This window comes from Eubalaena glacialis, chromosome 6 (genome assembly GCF_028564815.1).
Source record: "Eubalaena glacialis isolate mEubGla1 chromosome 6, mEubGla1.1.hap2.+ XY, whole genome shotgun sequence".
Taxonomy (NCBI): Eukaryota; Metazoa; Chordata; class Mammalia; order Artiodactyla; family Balaenidae; genus Eubalaena; species Eubalaena glacialis.
In genome coordinates, this window is record NC_083721.1 from 115008004 (window position 1) to 115029972 (window position 21969).

Consider the following 21969-nt stretch of genomic DNA (forward strand, 5'->3'; position numbering starts at 1 on the left):
TCTAAAACATGACCCCTGAGCTATATACACTAACCCAGATTTGGCATGTCTGTGTGCCTCCCCTTTGCTACTAAAAATATTGGGATATTCATTTTTGGGCATTTTGACCAAGCCTGGTTTGAGTCTGGAACACCCCTTTATTCCTGGATATTGTGACAGACTAGAGCCCTTGCCCTCAACCACTTGCCATTTGTGGGCTCTTGGAGAATGTTAAGACTTGTGTGAGCCACTTTAGATATGTAGTCTAGCTCTCAAAGAGTTCATAATTTTTTTAAAAACTGGTCAGACAAACAACTCTAAGCACCCAAAAGCTATTTTCTGTAGCAGTTCTTTTCCCCACTTTTCTATTAGTCATAAAGATTAAAATTGCTTCAGACATTTTCCTTTCATTCATTTGATACGTATTTATTTAGGGCCTATTATGTGCTAGGCACTGAGAATGTAACAATGAATAGTCATCTACTTCTCTTTGCAGCATATTTTTGTTATCTAAAATCCCACGCATCATACTGGTGCAGAAAAGTTGACATGTAGATTCTTGAAAAAAGAGTCCTGAGGGAAGCAGGAAAGGTTCAGAATTCTGGAACCAAACTGTGTGCTTTCTCTTTAGGCTTTCAGTATACAAGAAGGTGGAAAGCAGGATAAACTGCATCTCTTGTTCTCATTATGTCTATTCCTAAAAATATACAGTGACCATACTTCCTTCAACAACCAACAAAAAAATCTGACTACAAATTCTGACTAATATAAACACATATGACAAGAATGGATTTTATAAACTGAAACTGTCAGACAAAACCAGGTTATTTGATTAAAGTATTTGGCAATTAGTGATGAAGTTTCATGGACTTCCTTTAAAATTTTCCAAGGGCTTCTCAACATGGGTTTCATCAGCCACTGTCCCCATGTTGGGCCCTGAGAGAAAAGAGTATATATGTGCATCTTTGCATTGACTCCATTTGTGGTAGCTTGATTCTCCATCTCGTATTCCCTACCTGTCCAGGGATCAATGGACTTTTCAGCCTTTATCCTACCTGACATCTCAGTAGCATTTGACACTGTTGTTATCTTTCTTCTACTCTTTCCTTGGATTCCATTGCATTTTACTTTTCTGATTATTCTCCTATCTCTTTTGCTTACTCCTTCATGGACCCCTTTATGATCTCCCCTACCTCTGCCCATTCCTTAAATGTTTGTGTTCTTCAGGATCCTCTTCTCATTTCACACACTCTCCTGATTCAATTTCATCTCAAATATATATACAAATACATACACAAATGTATATTTCAGATCGAATCTCTCCCAAACCCCAGCCCCAATATCCAACCTCCTGCTGAGTTTCTCCATTTGGACACCCATCAGTCATCTCAATTCCAGCTTTCCAACACTGAACTCTTAATCTTCTCCTGACCCCTCTCTCCCATGGCTCCAAACTTGCTTCTCCTCTGTGTTCCCTTTCTCTGGCAGTCACACTACCACCCATCCAGTTGCCTAAGCCAGGTACTTGGTCAACCTCCTTGATTTCTCTTTCTCTGTCACAACTCACATCAAATCAGTCACCAATCCTACATCTTAAATATATCTTGCTATTCCCATGACTCACCATAGCCATTGTTTCTCCCCTAATTTAAATCACCATTCTTTCTCTCTCAATTGCCTCTTTGCTGGTCCTCCTGCCTCTCAGTGTGAACCCTTCCAGTCTATTTTACAGACCACAGTCCAGAATAAATTTGCAAAAATGCAATTTTCATCATATCAACCCCTTGTTTAGAACACTTTGTGGTTCCTTTATCATTCAGGACAGGGCTGAAAGTTTTTAATGCGGCTTAAGTGATTGGTTCCTGTGGTTTCATCTCTCCTCAATCTCCTCTTAAACTCTTTGCTCCAGTTTTTCTAACTATTAATAATTTTACTTCTTGAATATGTCATGCTTTTTCTTTCCACCAGAACTTTGAAGACTCTAGTCAAGGATTCCCTCTAAGAATCCCTCTCAGAGGATTCTTCAAAGATTACCTAGTACTGTATACTCTTATGTGATCTCATGTCTCATGCTTCATCAGTGGTGTGTCTCTAAATAAGCCTGATATTCATACTATGATTTCTTACTACTGACCCTTAAGACAAGTATGTATACAGGTTATGTGGAAATTGAACATTACATCTTTGGGGAAGATATCTTTTTTTTAGAAGTATACAAATCATCAGAAATCCCCTGGCGGTCCAGTGGTTAGGACTCTTCAGTTCCAGTGCAGGTTTGATCCCTGGTCAGGGAACTAAGATCCTGCATGCCACGCGGTGCGGCCAAGGAAAAAAAAGTAAAATAAAAAAATAAATAAATAAAATATACAAATCATGAATACAAAATAAGGTATGAAAATGAATATATATTTAGAACAAGAGAAGAAATCATAACAAATGTATCGGTGCCCTGGAGATTCAGGTATCTTTTTTCTGAGATCTTGTTAGGCCATTTCCCAGGTACACTTACCTAGAAATGCTTTCTGGTTGTAACCTCGTTTCCCCTCCCAACTCAGGACGCTACAGCTTTCAACAGTAATCAGTTTTCAGAGTAGCCCATGCTTGTGAGTGGCTCTGGAACTTTAAATTTATGAGAAATCTGTTTCCTCCTTAATAATTTTTACGTGTCCCAGCCAATGCAAATGCCCATTTGCTTTTTTATTTGTCATTCTGACTAAAGCTTGGAAATCAGAGAATAGGGGCTTGTAGCAAGATATTTCTTAATGTCCTTTTCTGAAGTGTTCAGTAAATTAACCAGGAAATTATTTACTCTGCGTGACATCACAGCTCTATCTTCATTTTCTTGTATTTTCTAAGTTAGTGGGTCCCAACCCTGGCTATATGTAGGAATCATTTGGAGAGCTCTTTACAAATATAAATTCTTGGTTCCAGTTATAAACCCACTGAGTTAGACTCTCCCAAAGTGAGGCCAAAAATCTGTATCTTAACAGACTCTGCTGGTGATTCTTATGGAGTCAGTTCAGCACCAGTCTAAGAATGGCATTTGGAAACAACTGGTCTAAAGAATTGAAGAAGCCAGGTCAAAGGCCCGACTCATTGAAGAACAAATAGTCTCAATCGGTGGATTAAATTTTCTTCAAACACTTTTCTAATACAGAGAATCATTGGTTCTAAGAACCTAGATGGTCTATTGCAGATTTCTAGGACTGGCACATTAGGATAGCCAACTTATTCTGAAACCTTAACTGATAGGGAAGAGAGAGGAAACACTATGCATTGGCCCAAATTTTTAAAAAAGACTGGAGCGTCACCAGTTTTCACCCTGTGAAGTTAAAAACATGCATTTGTGCATATGGTTGTCCTATCATCTACTACACAAATAATTTACATGAATTAAAACCAAAATCCAGGAAAAGTTTAAATTTAAGTATCTGAGTAATTCCATCAATTAAAAATGCACTATCAGGCATGTTACAAACATGTAGATTTTATTAGGACAAAGACTTTAATCTATTCCTAATGTTGTTTTATATGTGTATATTATTCTCTTCCCAGAAATAAAGACTAGTCAGATATGGCATTTTCACTTTCACAGGGCTCATTTCCTCTGAAGGCAAGTGGTTAATTTCTGAAGAGTGTTCATATGGGTGATGTATAACTGTATCATTAGCATTCTCCTTCTTTGAGATCAAATAATATCACTAAGACTTTTAGTTAATTTTTTCTAAAGAAACTTTGTAATGTTTTTAAAAAGAATTGCTTTAGTATTTGTTGTGTGGGATGGAAAGATTTTGGAGACCTTGACTTCTAAATCAGTCTGAGAAAACAACTTCCACATGTCATGTTCTTTTGCTTTGTATGTAGTGAGAAGAAAGAACGAAGCAGTCTTTTCATACTCCTTTGAGTTGAAGATTTGAAAATTTACTTTTTATTTCCTTCAAAAGAGAAACGAGTCACATTAGGTTTTATCTTAAGAATAATGACTTTATTGTTTTAATAAAAATAACATATGCTCACTATTTTAAAAATTCAAGCAATACAGAAAAGTACAAAGAAGAGAGAAATTAACCTGAAATTATACCACCCAGGAAGAACCATAGCTCTCTATGCACATATACAGAGAGAAAGATGGATGGATGGATGATGGAGGGATGGATGGATGGATGGATGGATGGATGGAAAATCATTTCATACCCCCAGTCCCTGGAATAGTGTCTGGCTTATAGTAGGTACTCAATAAAAATACAGTAAATGAATGAATTGGATCGAATAATTGATTAAAATAAGTGATTTTTTTTTTCTGGAACACTACTGCCCAAATTGGAATCTCATTTCTCCACTTAATTTGTGTTTGACCTTGAAAAAGACACTTAACATCTCTGCAACTCAGTTAACTCATCTGTAAAATGGGGATAATAATACTACTCACCTTCATCAATGACATTCTTAAGTGAAATTGGAGTGAGTGTTTGTGTGTGCGTGTGTGTGTGTGTGCGTGCGCATGCACATGCATGTACAGTGGTGGAAGACACAATGCCTACTAGCAGATTTGGTGTCGACTGCCATGAAACATGTTAAAGTGCCAGCAGTTTTACCTATCGTTGCTTTTGCACCAGCAGTGAACATGCCAACACAGTGAAAATGGCAAATAAAGCTTTCGTATCATTATGAAAATAGTTTTGACTATACAGACCCCCTCATTTTGAGAACCACTTTTCAAACCACTTCTTGCCAAAATAAAATTTATAGCCAGAATTATCAGGACATTAAGTCATCTTCTTTCTGTACAACTGCTTTTGGAAGTGGGTGACTCCTTTGTTTCTTTTTGCAGCCACTACTGTACATGAGGCTGAGCCCTTTATTTCGTTGTTGCTTGAACCCGTGGCTGTTATTTTTCTTCATGTTATTACTGGATGAGAGAGATTCTGTGATTGGACTACATTCCAACACCTTCATCCATAAGCATAGTTGGGTTTTTGAGTTAATTAAAAATAATCTTATTTTTTTACTATTAAGGTTGGGGTTTCTCTTCCATTGAATAGGATTTCGGTCAGTTAAGGTTTAGTCAGGGGAGCAAAAGCACTATGTTATGGGATAAGAGACTTATTTAGAATTTTGGTAAATCTAGGGAAGAGAAGAGTCTAGAAGAGAAGTTGGAGGGCCAGAGGTGGAGTTACCAATTAGTCAATTTAAGAAGCCACATATGTCTAGTCCCAAAGTAGGAACACGAAGGGGGAATCTGTCTATGAAAAACTATTGCCTGTGAATAAACCACAACCTCTGTGGATCCATAGCCAAGCACCTAAGGGTGGATCTGAGTCTCTGTTGGTCAACACTGCCAGGAGTCAGTAAGCAAAGCTAGACGTGGAGCAGGAGAGTGAGATGACATGGTGGCACCTGCCACGTATCTCTTCTTCTGTCTCTATACCTGCCTGTGAAAATAGTTCCAGGTGGTTATGACCACTACCTTGTTCCTACCTTCCAAATATTGAGCAAGCCCTGTCTTGGCTAATTCTAACCTGGAAGCATACAAGGAAGGGAATTCTGGAGAATGGAGTCTGATGGCATGTACTGTCTTTTTTTTAAGGTATAAATATTAGATTTATCAAATGATTTTCTAGACAAGAAGTATAAAAAAAGTTTCCAGAGAATTTCACCACTGTTTTGCAAAAAAAAAATTTTGCAAAAAATTAGGAGAAAATCCCATTAATTTAGATAACTCAAGCTATCCACATAGGCTGTATAGAGTTGAATGACTCTTTTTTCAAAAGGATTAAAATTCTTAAAACTATAGTCACATGGAAGTCATCCTTAATTTGCTATAACCTAAGGACTGTTTGGTCCATATTCTTCAGATATTATTGTAATTGTAAAAATTTACAGTAATGTATTATTTTTATCATCAAGAAAAAGTTAACTATAAATTATTATACACACATATATAATACACACATACACAAACCCCATATATACTCATATATGCAGGGTTCTACATGGTCTTTTAACTATATCTAGTGTTCAATAAATATTTCCTATAATTGAAGATTTAAATTAGAACTATATAAGCGTCATGAAACTCTCCTTACAGGTTTCTTTCTAAACAATGGTTTATAATCTTCTTCACTTTCTTTCTTGCTATTTTATTTTCCCACCACAGACATTTTCATTGTACAGAATGCATGGTGGCTTAGGTTTAACATATTTTGAAAGCATAAAAAATGTTCCATCAGCAACAATGTCCTATTGGTAAAAAAGGGGAGGGGTCTTTGAAGGGGCTTGGATCCATAATTTTGGGAGCAAGTTTTTAAAGGAAATTTTTATATTTCAATTTCTTTCAGAAGAGCATCCCTGCTTAGATATTTTTCAAGGAACAAAGCACTTTCTTTGAGGCTAACTTTGCCAAAATAGAGTCAAAGAATATTGAAATGGAAGAAATGAGAGATACTTTGCGGGTCATCTGCCTGACCCCCTCTTTATATAGATAATGAAATAAATGTCTAGAGTGAATACACTACTTGTCTAGAGTCATACGGCTATTTATTTAGTGGCAGAACAAGTGCTGTATTTCAGGGTCTCCTGAATATCAGTCAAATGTTCTTTTAAAAAAAACTTTATTGAGGAATATTTTACATATTATATAATTCTCTCATTTCAACTGTACAATTCAATGATTTCTAGTAAATCTGTTTTAGAACATTTTCATCACACCAATTAGATCCCATGTGCCCATTTACTCTTTTTTTAAATTATTTTAAAACTTTCATTTATTTGGCTGTGCCAGGTCTTAGTTGTGGCAGGCGGGATCTTTGTTGCCGTGTGTGGGATCTTTTAGTTGTGGCATGCAGGATCCAGTTCCCCAACCAGGGATCGAACCCTGGCCCCCTGCATTGGGAGCGTGGAGTCTTAACCACTGGGCCACCAGGGAAGTCCCTGCCCATTTACTCTTAATCCATCACCATCCCCTGTCCCAGGATACCCCTAAACTACTATCTCCATAGATATGTGTTTTTTTGATTTTATCTTTTTCTTATATTATGCTGTCTAATAAAAACATTTTGTCTTCTGTACTTTTATAAATACCATCCACATGAATTTTAACACCTTTTCTGAAGTATAGTGATCTTACCAAAAACATTGTATTTATCCTTTGAAACTGTCTTACAAATGAAAATATACATTCATTCCCGAGCTAATTCAGGTTCATGAAGTATGAGAAAAAATATTTGTGCAACAATTTTTAGTAGTGTATCCCTAACTGATACAACACCCAATTGAATGGGTGTTTATCATTTAGAGGAGAAAAACTATTTCATTTCTTAGGATTCATTTATTCCTGATAAAATTGTATATTCCAAATAGAATCAATGCATGCTTTCTTTCAAGTTACAGTTTATTCTCTATTTTGTTAGAAAAACAGAAAGAATTGGTTTCTTCTGGAAATAAAGAAGAAATTTATTTCTTCTTTATTTCTATTTATTTCACATGGAAATAAATTTGGATACATATCAGATCTAAACTGAAATGTCATTGTTAGAGTTATAAGAGATTTAGTTTAGGAAAACCTATCCGGTAATCCCAAGAGCTACAATTTTACACACTTAAATTCAAAATTCCCACAGGGGACTTCCTGGTGGTGCGGTAGTTAAGAATCCGCCTGCCAATGTAGGGAACACGGGTTCAAGCCCTGGTCCGGGAATATGCCACATGCCCCGGAGCAACTAAGCCCATGAGCCACAACTGCTGAGCCTGCATGCCACAACTACTGAAGCCCACGTGCCTAGAGCCTGTGCTCCGCAACAAGAGAAGCCACTGCAATGAGAAGCCAGCGCACCGCAACGAAGAGTAACCCCCGCTCACTGCAACTAGAAAAAGCCCGCGCAACGAAGACCCAACGCAGCCAAAAATAAAAAAAAAAAAAAAAAAAAAATTCCCACAGGATTTCTTATAGCCTGTGATGATTGTGCTCATAGGCTCAGATAAAGCCCAAAAGTATGAATTGAAAATATGAGAATACCAATTTCCATAAATAAAAACTAGAGCAATTTAAATTCAATGATATATTCATTTCAGAAGCTTATGTTTTGGTCGTAAGATCAATGTAAAATGAAGAGTCATGCTGAAACTTGATCATTTTTCATCAGGATGGTTCATCATTTGAAATATGTGTCATTTGAATAAAATATTAGAATATATTAAAGGCATGTGAAAAGATATGAGTTTGTTTCTCATCCTATTCAGCTATAAATTAGCTTTGGAGGGGCTTTCTATTATTCTGTCAACTGAAATTGAATTCTCTCTACTTTTCTAAACTGCAAACACTATAAAATAACAAAATCTATTCACCTGTGAAATCATGTGATTTTAGAACTGTAAGGAGCTTTACCGATTGTATGTCCTTTGCTACTTAATGTGTGGTCCATGGGCCAGCAGCCTCAGCATCATCTGAGAAATTTTATTAAGTGCAGAATCTCAGACCACCACAGACCTACTGAATCGGAATCTGCATTTGCACAGAGCAAAAGTTTTTAATTTTGATGAAGTCTAATTTATTAATTTTCCTATTATGAATCATGCTTTTGGTACCAAGTCTAAGAACTCTTTGCCTAGCCTTAGGTCTCAAAGATTTTCACCTATGTTTTTACTAAAATTTTTATAGTTTTACATCTTACATTTAAGTCTGTGATCCATTTTGAGTCAATTTTTGAATAAAGTATGAAACTTAGTTCTAGGTTGATTTTTTTGCCTATGGATGTCAATTGCTCCTGCATCATTTGCTGAAAAGCCTATTGAATTGGTTTTGCACCTTTATCAAAAAGCAGCTGGGCGTATTTGTGTGGGTCTACTACTTCCGGGTTCTCTATTCTATTCCACTGACCTATGTGTATATCCCTCCACCAATAACACAGTCTTGATTTTTGTAGCTATATTGAAGTTAGGTAGATTGATTACTCCCACTATATTCTGTTTTTTCAAAATAACTTCACAATTCTGTTCATTTGTCTTTTCATATTAATTTTAGAATAAACATGTCTGTATCTGCAAAAAAATCTTGATGGAATTTTATTGGGAAGTGCATTAAATCTATATATCTATTTGGGGAAAACTGACATTTTTACTATAATGAGTCTTTCAGTCCATGTACATGTTATGTCTCTCCATTTATTTAGAACTTCTTTGTTTTCTTTCATGAGTCATGTAGTTTCCAGCATGTAAGTTCTACATAGGTTTTGTTAGACTAACATGTATTTCACTTTTTTGAGCAATTGTAAATACTACTGTAATTTCCAATTTTCACGTCCATACATTCATTTGCTAGTATATAGAAATACAAATGACTTTGTATGTTTAACTTGCAGGCAACCTTGATTAGCTCATTTATTAGTTCTAGCAGTTTCTGTAGATTCCTTGGGGTTTTCTGCTTAAACCAATGTAATCTAAGTACTGACAGTTTTAGTTCTTCCTTTTCTTGACTTATTGCACTGGCTGGAACTTCCAGCACTATGTTGAGCAGAAGTGGTAAGAACTGACATCCTTGCCTTATCCCTGCTCTTAAGAGAAAGAAGTCTCTTACCATTAAGTGTAACGTTAGCTATAGGGTTTTTTTTTTTCTTTTTTCAGTTTTTTTTTTTTTTAGTATTAGTTGTTTTGTTTGTTTGTTTTTTTATACTGCAGGTTTTATTAGTCATCAATTTTATACACATCAGTGTATACATGTCAATCCCAATCGCCCAATTCAGCACACCACCATCCCCACCCCACCGCAGTTTTCCCCCCTTGGTGTCCATATGTCTGTTCTCTACACCTGTGTCTCAACTTCTGCCCTGCAAACCGGCTCATCTGTACCATTTTTCTAGGTTCCACATACATGCGTTAATATACGATATTTGTTTTTCTCTTTCTGACTTACTTCACTCTGTATGACAGTCTCTAGATCCCTCCACGTCTCAACAAATGACTCAATTTCGTTCCTTTTTATGGCTGAGTAATATTCCATTGTATATATGTACCACATCTTCTTTATCCATTCGTCTGTCGATGGGCATTTAGGTTGCTTCCATGACCTGGCTATTGTAAATAGTGCTGCAATGAACATTGGGGTGCATGCGTCTTTTTGAATTACGGTTTTCTCTGGGTATATGCCCAGTAGTGGGATTGCTGGGTCATATGGTAATTCTATTTTTAGTTTTTTAAGGAACCTCCATATTGTTCTCCATAGTGACTGTATCAGTTTACATTCCCACCAACAGTGCAAGAGGGTTCCCTTTTCTCCACACCCTCTCCAGCATTTGTTGTTTGTAGAATTTCTGATGATGCCCATTCTAACTGGTGTGAGGTGATACCTCATTGTAGTTTTGATTTGCATTTCTCTAATAATTAGTGATGTTGAGCATCTTTTCATGTGCTTCTTGGCCATCTGTATGTCTCCTTTGGAGAAATGTCTATTTAGGTCTTCTGCCCATTTTTGGATTGGGTTGTTTGTTTCTTTAATATTGAGCTGAATGAGCTGTTTATATATTTTGGAGATTAATCCTTTGTCCGTTGATTCGTTTGCAAATATTTTCTCCCATTCTGAGGGTTGTCTTTTCGTCTTGTTTATGGTTTCCTTTGCTGTGCAAAAGCTTTGAAGTTTCATTAGGTCCCATTTGTTTATTTTTGTTTTTATTTCCATTACTCTAGGAGGTGGATCAAAAAAGATCTTGCTGTGATTTATGTCAAAGAGTGTTCTTCCTATGTTTTCCTCTAAGAGTTTTATAGTGTCTGGTCTTACATTTAGGTCTCGAGTCCATTTTGAGTTCATTTTTGTGTATGGTGTTAGGGAGTGTTCTAATTTCATTCTTTTACATGTAGCTGTCCAGTTTTCCCAGCACCACTTATTGAAGAGACTGTCTTTTCTCCATTGTATATCCTTGCCTCCTTTGTCATAGATTAGTTGACCATAGGTGCGTGGGTTTATCTCTGGGCTTTCTATCTTGTTCCATTGATCTATGTTTCTGTTTTTGTGCCAGTACCATATTGTCTTGATTACTGTAGCTTTGTAATATAGTCTGAAGTCAGGGAGTCTGATTCCTCCAGCTCCGTTTTTTTCCCTCAAGACTGCTTTGGCTATTCGGGGTCTTTTGTGTCTCCATACAAATTTTAAGATGATTTGTTCTAGTTCCGTAAAAAATGCCATTGGTAATTTGATAGGGATTGCATTGAATCTGTAGATTGCTTTGGGTAGTATAGTCATTTTCACAATATTGATTCTTCCAATCCAAGAACATGGTATATCTCTCCACCTGTTGGTATCATCTTTAATTTCTTTCATCAGTGTCTTATAGTTTTCTGCATACAGGTCTTTTGTCTCCCTAGGTAGGTTTATTCCTAGGTATTTTATTCTTTTTGTTGCAATGGTAAATGGCAGTGTTTCCATAATTTCTCTTTCAGATTTTTCATCATTAGTGTATAGGAATGCAAGAGATTTCTGTGCATTAATTTTGTATCCTGCAACTTTACCAAATTCATTGATTAGCTCTAGTAGTTTTCTGGTGACATAATTAGGATTCCCTATGTATAATATCATGTCATCTGCAAACAGTGACAGTTTTACTTCTTCTTTTCCAATTTGTATTCCTTTTATTTCTTTTTCTTCTCTGATTGCCATGGCTAGGACTTCCAAAACTATGTTGAATAATAGTGGTGAGAGTGGACATCCTTGTCTCATTCCTGATCTTAGAGGAAATGCTTCCAGTTTTTCACCATTGAGAATGATGTTTGCTGTGGGTTTGTCATATATGGCCTTTATTATGTTGAGGTAGGTTCCCTCTATGCCCACTTTCTGGAGAGTTTTTATCATAAATGGGTGTTGAATTCTGTCAAAAGCTTTTTCTGCATCTATTGAGATGATCATATGGTTTTTATTCTTCAATTTGTTAATATGGTGTATCACATTGATTGATTTGCATATATTGAAGAATCCTTGCATTCCTGGGATAAAACCCACTTGATTGTGGTGTATGATCCTTTTAATGTGTTGTTGGATTCTGTTTGCTAGTATTTTGTTGAGGATTTTTGCATCTATATTCATCAGTGATATTGGTCTGTAATTTTCTTTTTTTGTAGTATCGTTGTCTAGTTTTGGTATCAGGGTGATGGTGGCCTCATAGAATGAGTTTGGGAGTGTTCCTTCCTCTGCAATTTTTTGGAAGAGTTTGAGAAGGATGGGTGTTAGCTCTTCTCTAAATGTTTGATAGAATTCACCTGTGAAGCCATCTGGACCTGGACTTCTGTTTGTTGGAAAATTTTAAATCACAGTTTCAATTTCATTACTTGTGAATGGTCTGTTCATATTTTCTGTTTCTTCCTGGTTCAGTCTTGGAAGGTTATAGCTTTCTAAGAATTTGTCCATTTCTTCCAGGTTGTCCATTTTATTGGCATAGAGTTGCTTGTAGTAGTCTCTTAGGATGCTTTGTATTTCTGCAGTGTCTGTTGTAACTTCTCCTTTTACATTTCTAATTTTATTGATTTGAGTCCTCTCCCTCTTTTTCTTGATGAGTCTGGCTAATGGCTTATCAATTTTGTTTATCTTCTCAAAGAACCAGCTTTTAGTTTTATTGATCTTTGCTATTGTTTTCTTTGTTTCTATTTCATTTATTTCCGCTCTGATCTTTATGATTTCTTTCCTTCTGCTAACTTTGGGTTTTGTTTGTTCTTCTTTCTCTAGTTCCTTTAGGTGTAAGGTTAGATTGTTTACTTGAGATTTTTCTTGTTTCTTTAGGTAGGCTTGTATAGCTATAAACTTCCCTCTTAAAACTGCTTTTGCTGCATCCCATAGGTTTTGTATCATCGTGTTTTCATTGTCATTTGTCTCTAGGTATTTTCTGATTTCCTCTTTGATTTCTTCAGGGATCTCTTGGTTATTTAGTAATGTATTGTTTAGCCTCCATGTGTTTGTGTTTTTTACGTTTTTTTCCCAGTAATTCATTTTTAATCTCATAGCGTTGTGGTCAGAAAAGATGCTTGATATGATTTCAATTTTCTTAAATTTACTGAGGCTTGATTTGTGACCCAAGATGTGATCTATCCTGGAGAATGTTCCGTGAGCACTTGAGAAGAAAGTGTAATCTGCTGTTTTTGAATGGAATGTCCTATAAATATCAATTAAATCTATCTGGTCTATTGTGTCATTTACAGCTTCTGTTTCCTTATTTATTTTCATTTTGGATGATCTGTCCATTGGTGTAAGTGAGGTGTTAAAGTCCCCCACTATTATTGTGTTACTGTCGATTTCCTCTTTTATAGCTGTTAGCAGTTGCCTTATGTGTTGAGGTGCTCCTATGTTGGGTGCAAATATATTTATAATTGTTATATCTTCCTCTTGGATTGATCCCTTGATCATTATGTAGTGTCCTTCCTTGTCTCTTGTAACCTTCTTTATTTTAAAGTCTATTTTATCTGATATGAGTATAGCTACTCCAGCTTTCTTGTGATTTCCATTTGCATGGAATATCTTTTTCCATCCCCTCACTTTCAGTTTGTATGTGTCCCTAGGTCTGAAGTGGGTCTCTTGTAGACAGCATATATATGGGTCTTGTTTTTGTATCCATTCAGCAAGCCTGTGTCTTTTGGTTGGAGCATTTAATCCATTCACGTTTAAGGTAATTGTCTATATGTATGTTCCTATGACCATTTTCTTAATTGTTTTGGGTTTGTTTTTGTAGGTCCTTTTCTTCTCTTGTGTTTCCCACTTAGAGAAGCTCCTTTAGCATTTGTTGTAGAGCTGGTTTGGTGGTGCTGAATTCTCTTAGCTTTTGCTTGTCTGTAAAGCTTTTGATTTCTCCATCAAATCTGAATGAGATCCTTGCCGGGTAGAGTAATCTTGGTTGTAGGTTCTTCCCTTTCATCACTTTAAGTATATCATGCCACTCCCTTCTGGCTTGTAGAGTTTCTGCTGAGAAATCAGCTGTTAACCTTATGGGAGTTCCCTTGTATGTTATTTGTCGTTTTTCCCTTGCTGCTTTCAACAATTTTTCTTTGTCTTTAATTTTTGCCAGTTTGATTACTATGTGTCTCAGTGTGTTTCTCCTTGGGTTTATCCTGTATGGGACTCGCTGCGCTTCCTGGACTTGGGTGGCTATTTCCTTTCCCATGTTAGGGAAGTTTTCGACTATAATCTCTTCAAATATTTTCTCTGGTCCTTTCTCTCTCTCTTCTCCTTCTGGGACCCCTATAATGCGAATGTTGTTGCGTTTAATGTTGTCCCAGAGGTCTCTTAGGCTGTCTTCATTTCTTTTCATTCTTTTTTCTTTATTCTGTTCCGTGGCAGTGAATTCCACCATTCTGTCTTCCAGGTCACTTATCCGTTCTTCTGCCTCAGTTATTCTACTATTGATTCCTTCTAGTGTAGTTTTCATTTCAGTTATTGTATTGGTCATCTCTGTTTGTTTGTTCTTTAATTCTTCTAGGTCTTTGTTAAACATTTCTTGCATCTTCTCGATCTTTGCCTCCATTCTTATTCCGAGGTCCTGGATCATCTTCACTATCATTATTCTGAATTCTTTTTCTGGAAGGTTGCCTATCTCCACTTCATTTAGTTGTTTTTCTGGGGTTTTATCTTGTTCCTTCATCTGGTATATAGCCCTCTGCCTTTTCATCTTGTCTGTCTTTCTGTGAATGTGGTTTTTGTTCCACAGGCTGCAGGATTATAGTTTTTCTTGCTTATGCTGTCTGCCCTCTGGTGGTTGAGGCTATCTAAGAGGCTTGATGGGAGGCTCTGGTGGTGGGTAGAGCTGACTGTTGCTGTGGTGGTCAGAGCTCAGTAAAACTTTAATCCACTTGCCTGCTGATGGGTGGGGCTGGGTTCACTCCCTGTTGGTTGTTTTGCTTGAGGCAACCCAACACTGGAGCCTACCTGGGCTCTTTGGTGGGGCTAATGACAGACTCTGGGAGGGCTCACGCCAAGGAGTACTTCCCAGAACTTCCACCCGCCAGTGTCCTTATCCCCACGGTGAAACAGAGCCACCCCCCGCCTCTGCAGGAGACCCTCCAACACCAGCAGGTAGGTCTGGTTCAGTCTCCCCTGGGGTCACTGCTCCTTCCCCTGGGTCCCGATGCACATACTATTTTGTGTGCGCCCTCCAAGAGTGGGGTCTCTGTTTCCCCCAGTCCTGTCGAAGTCCAGCAATCAATTCCCACTAGACTTCAAAGTCTGATTCTCTATGAATTCCTCCTCCTGTTGCCGGACCCCCAGGTTGGGAAGCCTGACGTGGGGCTCAGAACCTTCACTCCAGTGGGTGAACTTCTGTGGTATAAGTGTTCGCCAGTCTGTGAGTCACCCACCCACCAGTTATGGGATTTGATTTTACTCTGATTGCGCCCCTCCTACCGTCTCATTGTGGCTTCTCCCTTGTCTTTGGATGTGGGGTAGCTTTTTTGGTGAGTTCCAGCGTCCTCCTGTCGATGATTGTCCAGCAGCTAGTTGTGATTCTGGTTTTCTCGCCAGAGGGAGTGAGAGCACGTCCTTCTACTCCGCCATCTTGTCCTAATCTCAGCTATAGGGTTTTTATAGATGCTCTTTATCAAGGAAAGGAACTTACTCTTGATGTTACTTTTCTTTTATCATGAATGGATGTTGAATTTTGTCAAATAGTTTTTCTGCATCAATTCATATAATCATGTGATTTTTCTTCTTTAGCCTATTAATATGGTGGGTCATATTATTCCTGAATATTGAAACTAGCCTTGCATTTGGAATAAACCCCACTTAGTCATGAAGTTTAATTCTTTTTATTGACTGCTTAATGCCACTTGCTAATATTTGTTAAGAATGTTTTCATTTATATTAATGAGTTATAGCTCTCTGTAGTTTTCTTTTTTGGATTATCTCTGTTTAGTTTTAGTATCAGGGCAAAATTTTTAAATCATTATAAAATGACTAGGAGATGAAAATTGTTAAAGTAGCATTAAATTATCAACATCCTCCTAAGCTCCTTATCTCAACTACTAGTAATAGACACTAGCAATAGAATCTCAAAAACATCGTGGTTTCCTGTCTCTTACTCACCTCCCAAAAATAGCTAATAGTTATGGGCACTTACTTTGTGTGAGGCACTCAGCTAATCATTTTACATTCATTAACTCATTTATTCTTCATATTTTGCAAATGAGACAACTGAGGCTTAGAGAGGTAAGGATTACAAAGACAGTGACTCGACCGAGTTCAAAGACAGGTATACCTGACTCCATAGCTGTATTTCACCAGGACCCTCCACAATCTCAAGAGTTTTGCTAATGCAATTCCCCTATAGTCCACCCCACATATGTGTTTCTACTACCAGTACTGAAGTTCAGATTCCCTTTTCTTTTGTACACAATGATTTTAAAAACTGCCTAATTGGTCTCCCTACCACCACACTCTTCTTCCCCAATCTGTATTTCACAGGCTACCCAATTATCATGTTAGACCAGAAGAGGCATAGCAGAAAGCATATGGAATCTGAGATGAGTATATATCACAATTCAAAACTTAACTTCCTATGTAACCTAAGCAAGTTAATTAACCTCTTCACACCTCAATTTATTTATCTATAAAATGAAAATAATTTTACCTTCCTTATGGAGTATTATATTAAATTAGATTTCACATGTAGAGTGCCAAGATGAAGCGCCTGTACATAGTAGACCTTCCATATATCTTAATTTCCTTCCTTTCGATAAACAAAAATAGGTGGTTCCTGCTTGCCTATGGGATACAATCAGAACTTGTTATCCTGGTGGACAGGGCTCTTGGCCCTGGGCCCAAACTCTGTTTTCAGTCTCATTTCCCTCTACTGTGTCATTTCCCCAAAATTCCAATTGCTTTTGTTCTTACTGTTCCCTCATCCTGGATTACATTTTTCCTACTTTTCTGCCAGCTGAAGTTATCTTTTAGGACCCTATTTAGAAACCATTTTCTTTTTTTCTTTTTTCTTTTTTTTCAGTTTGGAATACGGCATTTGACTTTATTCTTGACAACGTTCAGGTGGTTTTACAACAATCTTGTGGAAGCACATTAAAGTTACGTAAATATTACCAGGGAGCCTGGTGCTCTTCACTTACTGTGCCATAAGTGCTTGTGAGGTATTCGCAAAGTGCATGATAGTAATGCTCTGAGTTTTCTAATTTTAAATTTCTTTTTCAGCCAAGTGTTTTGTACATGTATTTTCAGTAAGTGCCAAATATGTCAGTATTGCATGTAAATAATTGTGGTGGGTTTTTTTGTTTTGTTTTGTTTTGTTTGTTTGTTTGGCTGCACCGAGTGGCTTGCAGGATCTTAGTTCCCCAACGAGGGATTGAGCCTGGGCCCACAGCAGTGAAAGCACCGAGTCCTAACCACTTGACCACCAGGGAATTCCCCTTTTTTTGTTTTTCTTATAATTGTGTTAATTCTTTTACTGTAGCATAGATTCTATTTACAAAATGTTTGTTTATGAAGTTTTATGGATTTTTACAGTCAAGTGTAGAAACCCTTTTTTTAAAGATCTTCTCTAAATACTCCCTTCACTTCCTAAAGTGAATAAATCCCCCTTCTCCCTTGTTCCCACATGACATCGCAAGTTCCAGCTGGATTAGGAGAGTGAGGTGTTATTCATGTTTTATTCCCTAACACTATGCCTTGAAGTAGCAAAACGGCTAAAAACAGAGGGCTTGAGACAGATAATCCTGGATTTGGATTTGACTATGCCATTTACTAACTGGAGTTACCTCTCTATGACTCAATTATGTCCTCTATAAAATTGGGGTGACGAGTGTCTCTATTTAATAAGGTTGATGTGAAAATTAAATAAGAAAATGTATATAAAGTGCTTTAGTAAGAAGTCTGATATATGGGCTGTGTTCAGCAGATCAGTAAATATTTGTTATGATGAATATCAATCCTAAATCTGTCACTCAGTTGTGAGACTTTTCATCTCTAACAAGGCAAATCTTAATTTATAGCTCGAAGGTCTGTAAGAATTAAATGGGAAATGTGTTAAAATACCTAACATTTTCCATGCCACATAATAGGACCTTTATAGAGGCCCTTATTTTCTCACTCTTACTCTTTTCTCTAAGCACTTCATGTGTGTTCTTCTTTTTGGTTTACTAAAGATTTAAATGAAGGCAACAGGATGACACAAGGAATATTTGCGGACTTGAATATATGAAAATATAGTAATCACACAGTTTTAAATAAAATTCCAGAAGTAAATTATTAAAAGTCTAGTTTATTGTTTTTCTTACAAAGTTCTCACTCTCCCTGCTATTTTTTTGTGTCCCTATCTCTTCTCCTGCAAGCTCTCTTAGATGGTCTGCTTGACTTAATTCCTCAATGTCTGTACTTTTTGATGCCTGAAAGTCACCTAAATCACCTAAAGATCATCTATATGATTTTAATTTAGATTAAAATTGTCAGTCACTTGGATTATTCATGAGTTAGTGATAGAATTCTGGCTTCCTAGGCAGAAAACCCATGATCCACCATCCCTGGCTAAAGCAGATTTCTTTCAAAGTAACAACATGGTGCAGTGGGAAGAGCCTTTAACTGGGAGTTAAGACACCTGAGTCCTGGTGCCAGTCCTACTACTATTACCTGTGTGACACTGGGCAGGTAGTTTCATCTCTCTGGCTGTCAGTTCTCCCTTTATAAAATGGTCTCTGGTGAGTCCTATGATCCTACATGCTGTAATACATCTTTCATAAATTGAATGATTCAGATAATCAACAGAAACTTCACCTGTTAGGAGAGATATTTTGGAGCAACTCTTTTATATTATAATTTCACCCTGATTTCACTTAGAGGCTTATAGTGAAGAAATAAAAAGTTCATTATGCTCAAGGTCAGTTAGTCTGAATCAATTATCACAGCAGATTATTTGTGCTAATGTGTTTACATGGCATGATCTCTCCTTCTGAAGCATTTCTGAGGTTTTGAAAACAGCTTTTCATTTTCAAATAAGAAAGCTCCCAGCCACCTACACTCAGGAATACAGCAATAATGGATTGGCACTATTCCTGACAGCATATGCTAATTCATAGGCTTTTAAATGGAAAGAAAGCAGAGACTACAAAATGAGTAGTTTTATGTTCTCTGAATCTACCATTTTTTATCATGCAATAAACTTTCACATACAATTCAGTCCCTCGGTATCCTATTTTATTTTCAAAAAAGAATATGTTCCAATATGACCTTCTGATGCACTTGTAACTATCATCAGGTATTATATAGGGCTGTTAAAATAAAAATAGATAAATTTTAAACAATACAGGTGTTCCCCGCTTTTCGAAAATTCACTTTTATTCCACTTCGCTTTTACGAAAGACCTACATTAGTACCAGTTTTCGCTAACTGAAAGAAATCCAAAAAGGATTTTTGCCTTAAATAAGAAAGGCAAAAAGTGAAAATAACATTCAGTTTTTGTTTTGCAACAAGCCTTTATAGAAGCAGAGCACACCCAGAGCTGCGAGAATCGCAGCGCTCAGCTCCTTCTCTGAAAAATATACTCAGCATCTCGGCATCAAGCCGCCATAGCTTTGAACTGTGCCTATGAGCATCTGTGCTTTATCGCAATTAATTTTGTGCATCTATTGGCAAGATGTGTCCTAGGGTAATTGCTTCTTCACTTTACGCCATTTCAAGTTATGTAAATTTTCACCCGAACACTCTACTTTCATATATCAAGGGGAACCTGTATTTTAAAAAATTGATCTTACGCTTTGTGCTTTAGAAAGTTAAGATAAATAAGGTCCTATTGTATACCACTGAGAACTATATTCAATATCCTGTGATAAACCATAATGGAAAAGAATTTTTAAAAGAATGTATATATATGTATAACTGAATCACTTTGCTGTACAGCAGAAATTAACACATTGTAAATCAACTATACTTCAAAAAAAAAAAGTTAAGATATGGAATCTAAAAACCCTACAAAGTCAGTGCTGCAGATTCCTTCATTCATGCACACATTTATTCACTCAACAAATATTTTTTGCGGGGCTGTGATGTGCCAGCCACTGTTAGAGATAGCAGTAGCAGAAAAAATAAAGATCAACAAGGAAATGTTCCCTTCCCTTGAGGAGATTACATTCTATGTGGATTTGACAGAATGCCACATAGTTCCAGTCTCCACAGGAAAATAGGCAGTCCTACGACTTTGCAAAACGTGTATATGCATATGTATTTTTGTGCCTTTTTGCATAAAACATTGTATTAGTTTCCTAGGGCAGCTGTAACAAGTTGGATAGCTTAAACAACAGAAATCTATTGACTCACATTTCTGGAGGCCAGAAATCCAAAATCAAGGTGTCAGCAGGGCCATGTTCCTCTGAGGCTCTAGAGGAGGATTCTATCTTGGTTCATGACAGCATAACTCCAAATGCTGTCTCCTTCTTCACATGTCCATCTTGCCTATGTGAGTCTATGTCCAAATTTCTCTTCTTAAAAGGACACCAGTTATTGGGATTAAGGCTCACTCTAATCCAGTATGACTTCATCCTAATTTTTTTTGTTTATTTTTGTTTTTTTGTTTATTTATTTATTTATGGCTGTGTTGGGTCTTCGTTTCTGTGCGAGGGCTTTCTCTAGTTGCGGCAAGTGGGGGCCACTCTTCATCGCGGTGCGCGGGCCTCTCATTATCGCGGCCTCTCTTGTTGTGGAGCACAGGCTGCAGACACACAGGCTCAGTAATTGTGGCTCACGGGCCTAGCTGCTCCGTGGCATGTGGGATCTTCCCAGACCAGGGCTCAAACCCGTGTCCCCTGCATCGGCAGGCAGACTCTCAACCACTGTGCCACCAGAGAAGCCCCATCCTAATTTGAGTACATCTGCAAAGATGTTATTTCCAAATAAGGTCATATTCACAGGTCATGGGTGGATATGAATTTTGGAGGGGACGCTATTCAACCCAGTACAAAAATCAAGAAAAATTAAACCAAATATTAACAGTCTTTTGTATTATCTCCTTCTTACAATTAATTTTCTCTTAGGATTTTATTGCTTTTTACTTTAGTCCCTTTTTGAAATTGTTCTTGAAATTTTAGAATGGTTTGTAAACCTGTGGGCTGAACTGTAGTTTGTGACTCAAGATCTATAGTATTTCTTTGTTTTGTTTTGTTTTTCTGAAGTGGAATTCTTTGTTTATTTGAACTCAGTGTTTACATTGACATCTTGTTGGACTCAAATGTTTATAGTAGTTTTTTCAGTAAAATTAGTGAGGAGAATCTGACTCATTACAGACCCTGGCCACTTTGAGAGTGCTATAAATTTGTGCCTGCCTAGGATCAGAGGATCCTTTTCCTTTCTAATAATTAAAAATTTTTATTTTTCTTATTGTAAGTACCATTGTCTACACTTTTAAAATGTGAATGGAAAATAAGCTGTACCCCAATGGGGACTCTCATTCTAACCAACCAAACTGTTAGGGCAAAATTTTGAGACAGTACCCTTCATCCAGCTTGTCTCCTCTCTCCTGACCTAAAAATAGCATAAACCCCAAATGCAACCCAAACCCCAAATGTAGCACAAACCCCCAAAGCAGCACAAACCCCAATCTGACTACCTAATTGAACCCTGAGGCTGATTACTATCATAGGCATCACTCTACCCTTGTATTCTAGATTTCCTTCTAGTGATATTTTCCACTCTCTGCCTCTTCTACTACCTAATCAACTTCCATGAGCAAAATCATCAAATAATTTAAAAATATAAAACTCAAAATCCTCCCTCCAGGGCTTCCCTGGTTGTGCAGTGGTTAAGAATCTGCCTGCCAATACAGGGGACACGGGTTCGAGCCCTGGTCTGGGAAGATCCCACATGCCGCGGAGCAACTAAGCCCACGTGCCACAACTACTGAGCCCATGCGCCACAACTACTGAAGCCTGTGTGCCTAGAGCCCGCGCACAACGAAGAGTAGCCCCCACTCGCCACAACTAAAAGAAAGCCTGCGTGCAGCAACGAGAACCCAATGCAGCCAAAAATTAAAAAAAAAAAAA

General features: G+C 37.2%; 1 protein-coding gene across 1 annotated transcript in view; it reads left to right on the plus strand.

Annotated features, from left to right (window-relative positions):
* Positions 1-21969, plus strand: part of GPR149 (G protein-coupled receptor 149) — a 79488-nt gene that overhangs the window by 52023 nt on the left and 5496 nt on the right. The gene's annotated exons all lie outside the window — the stretch shown is intronic.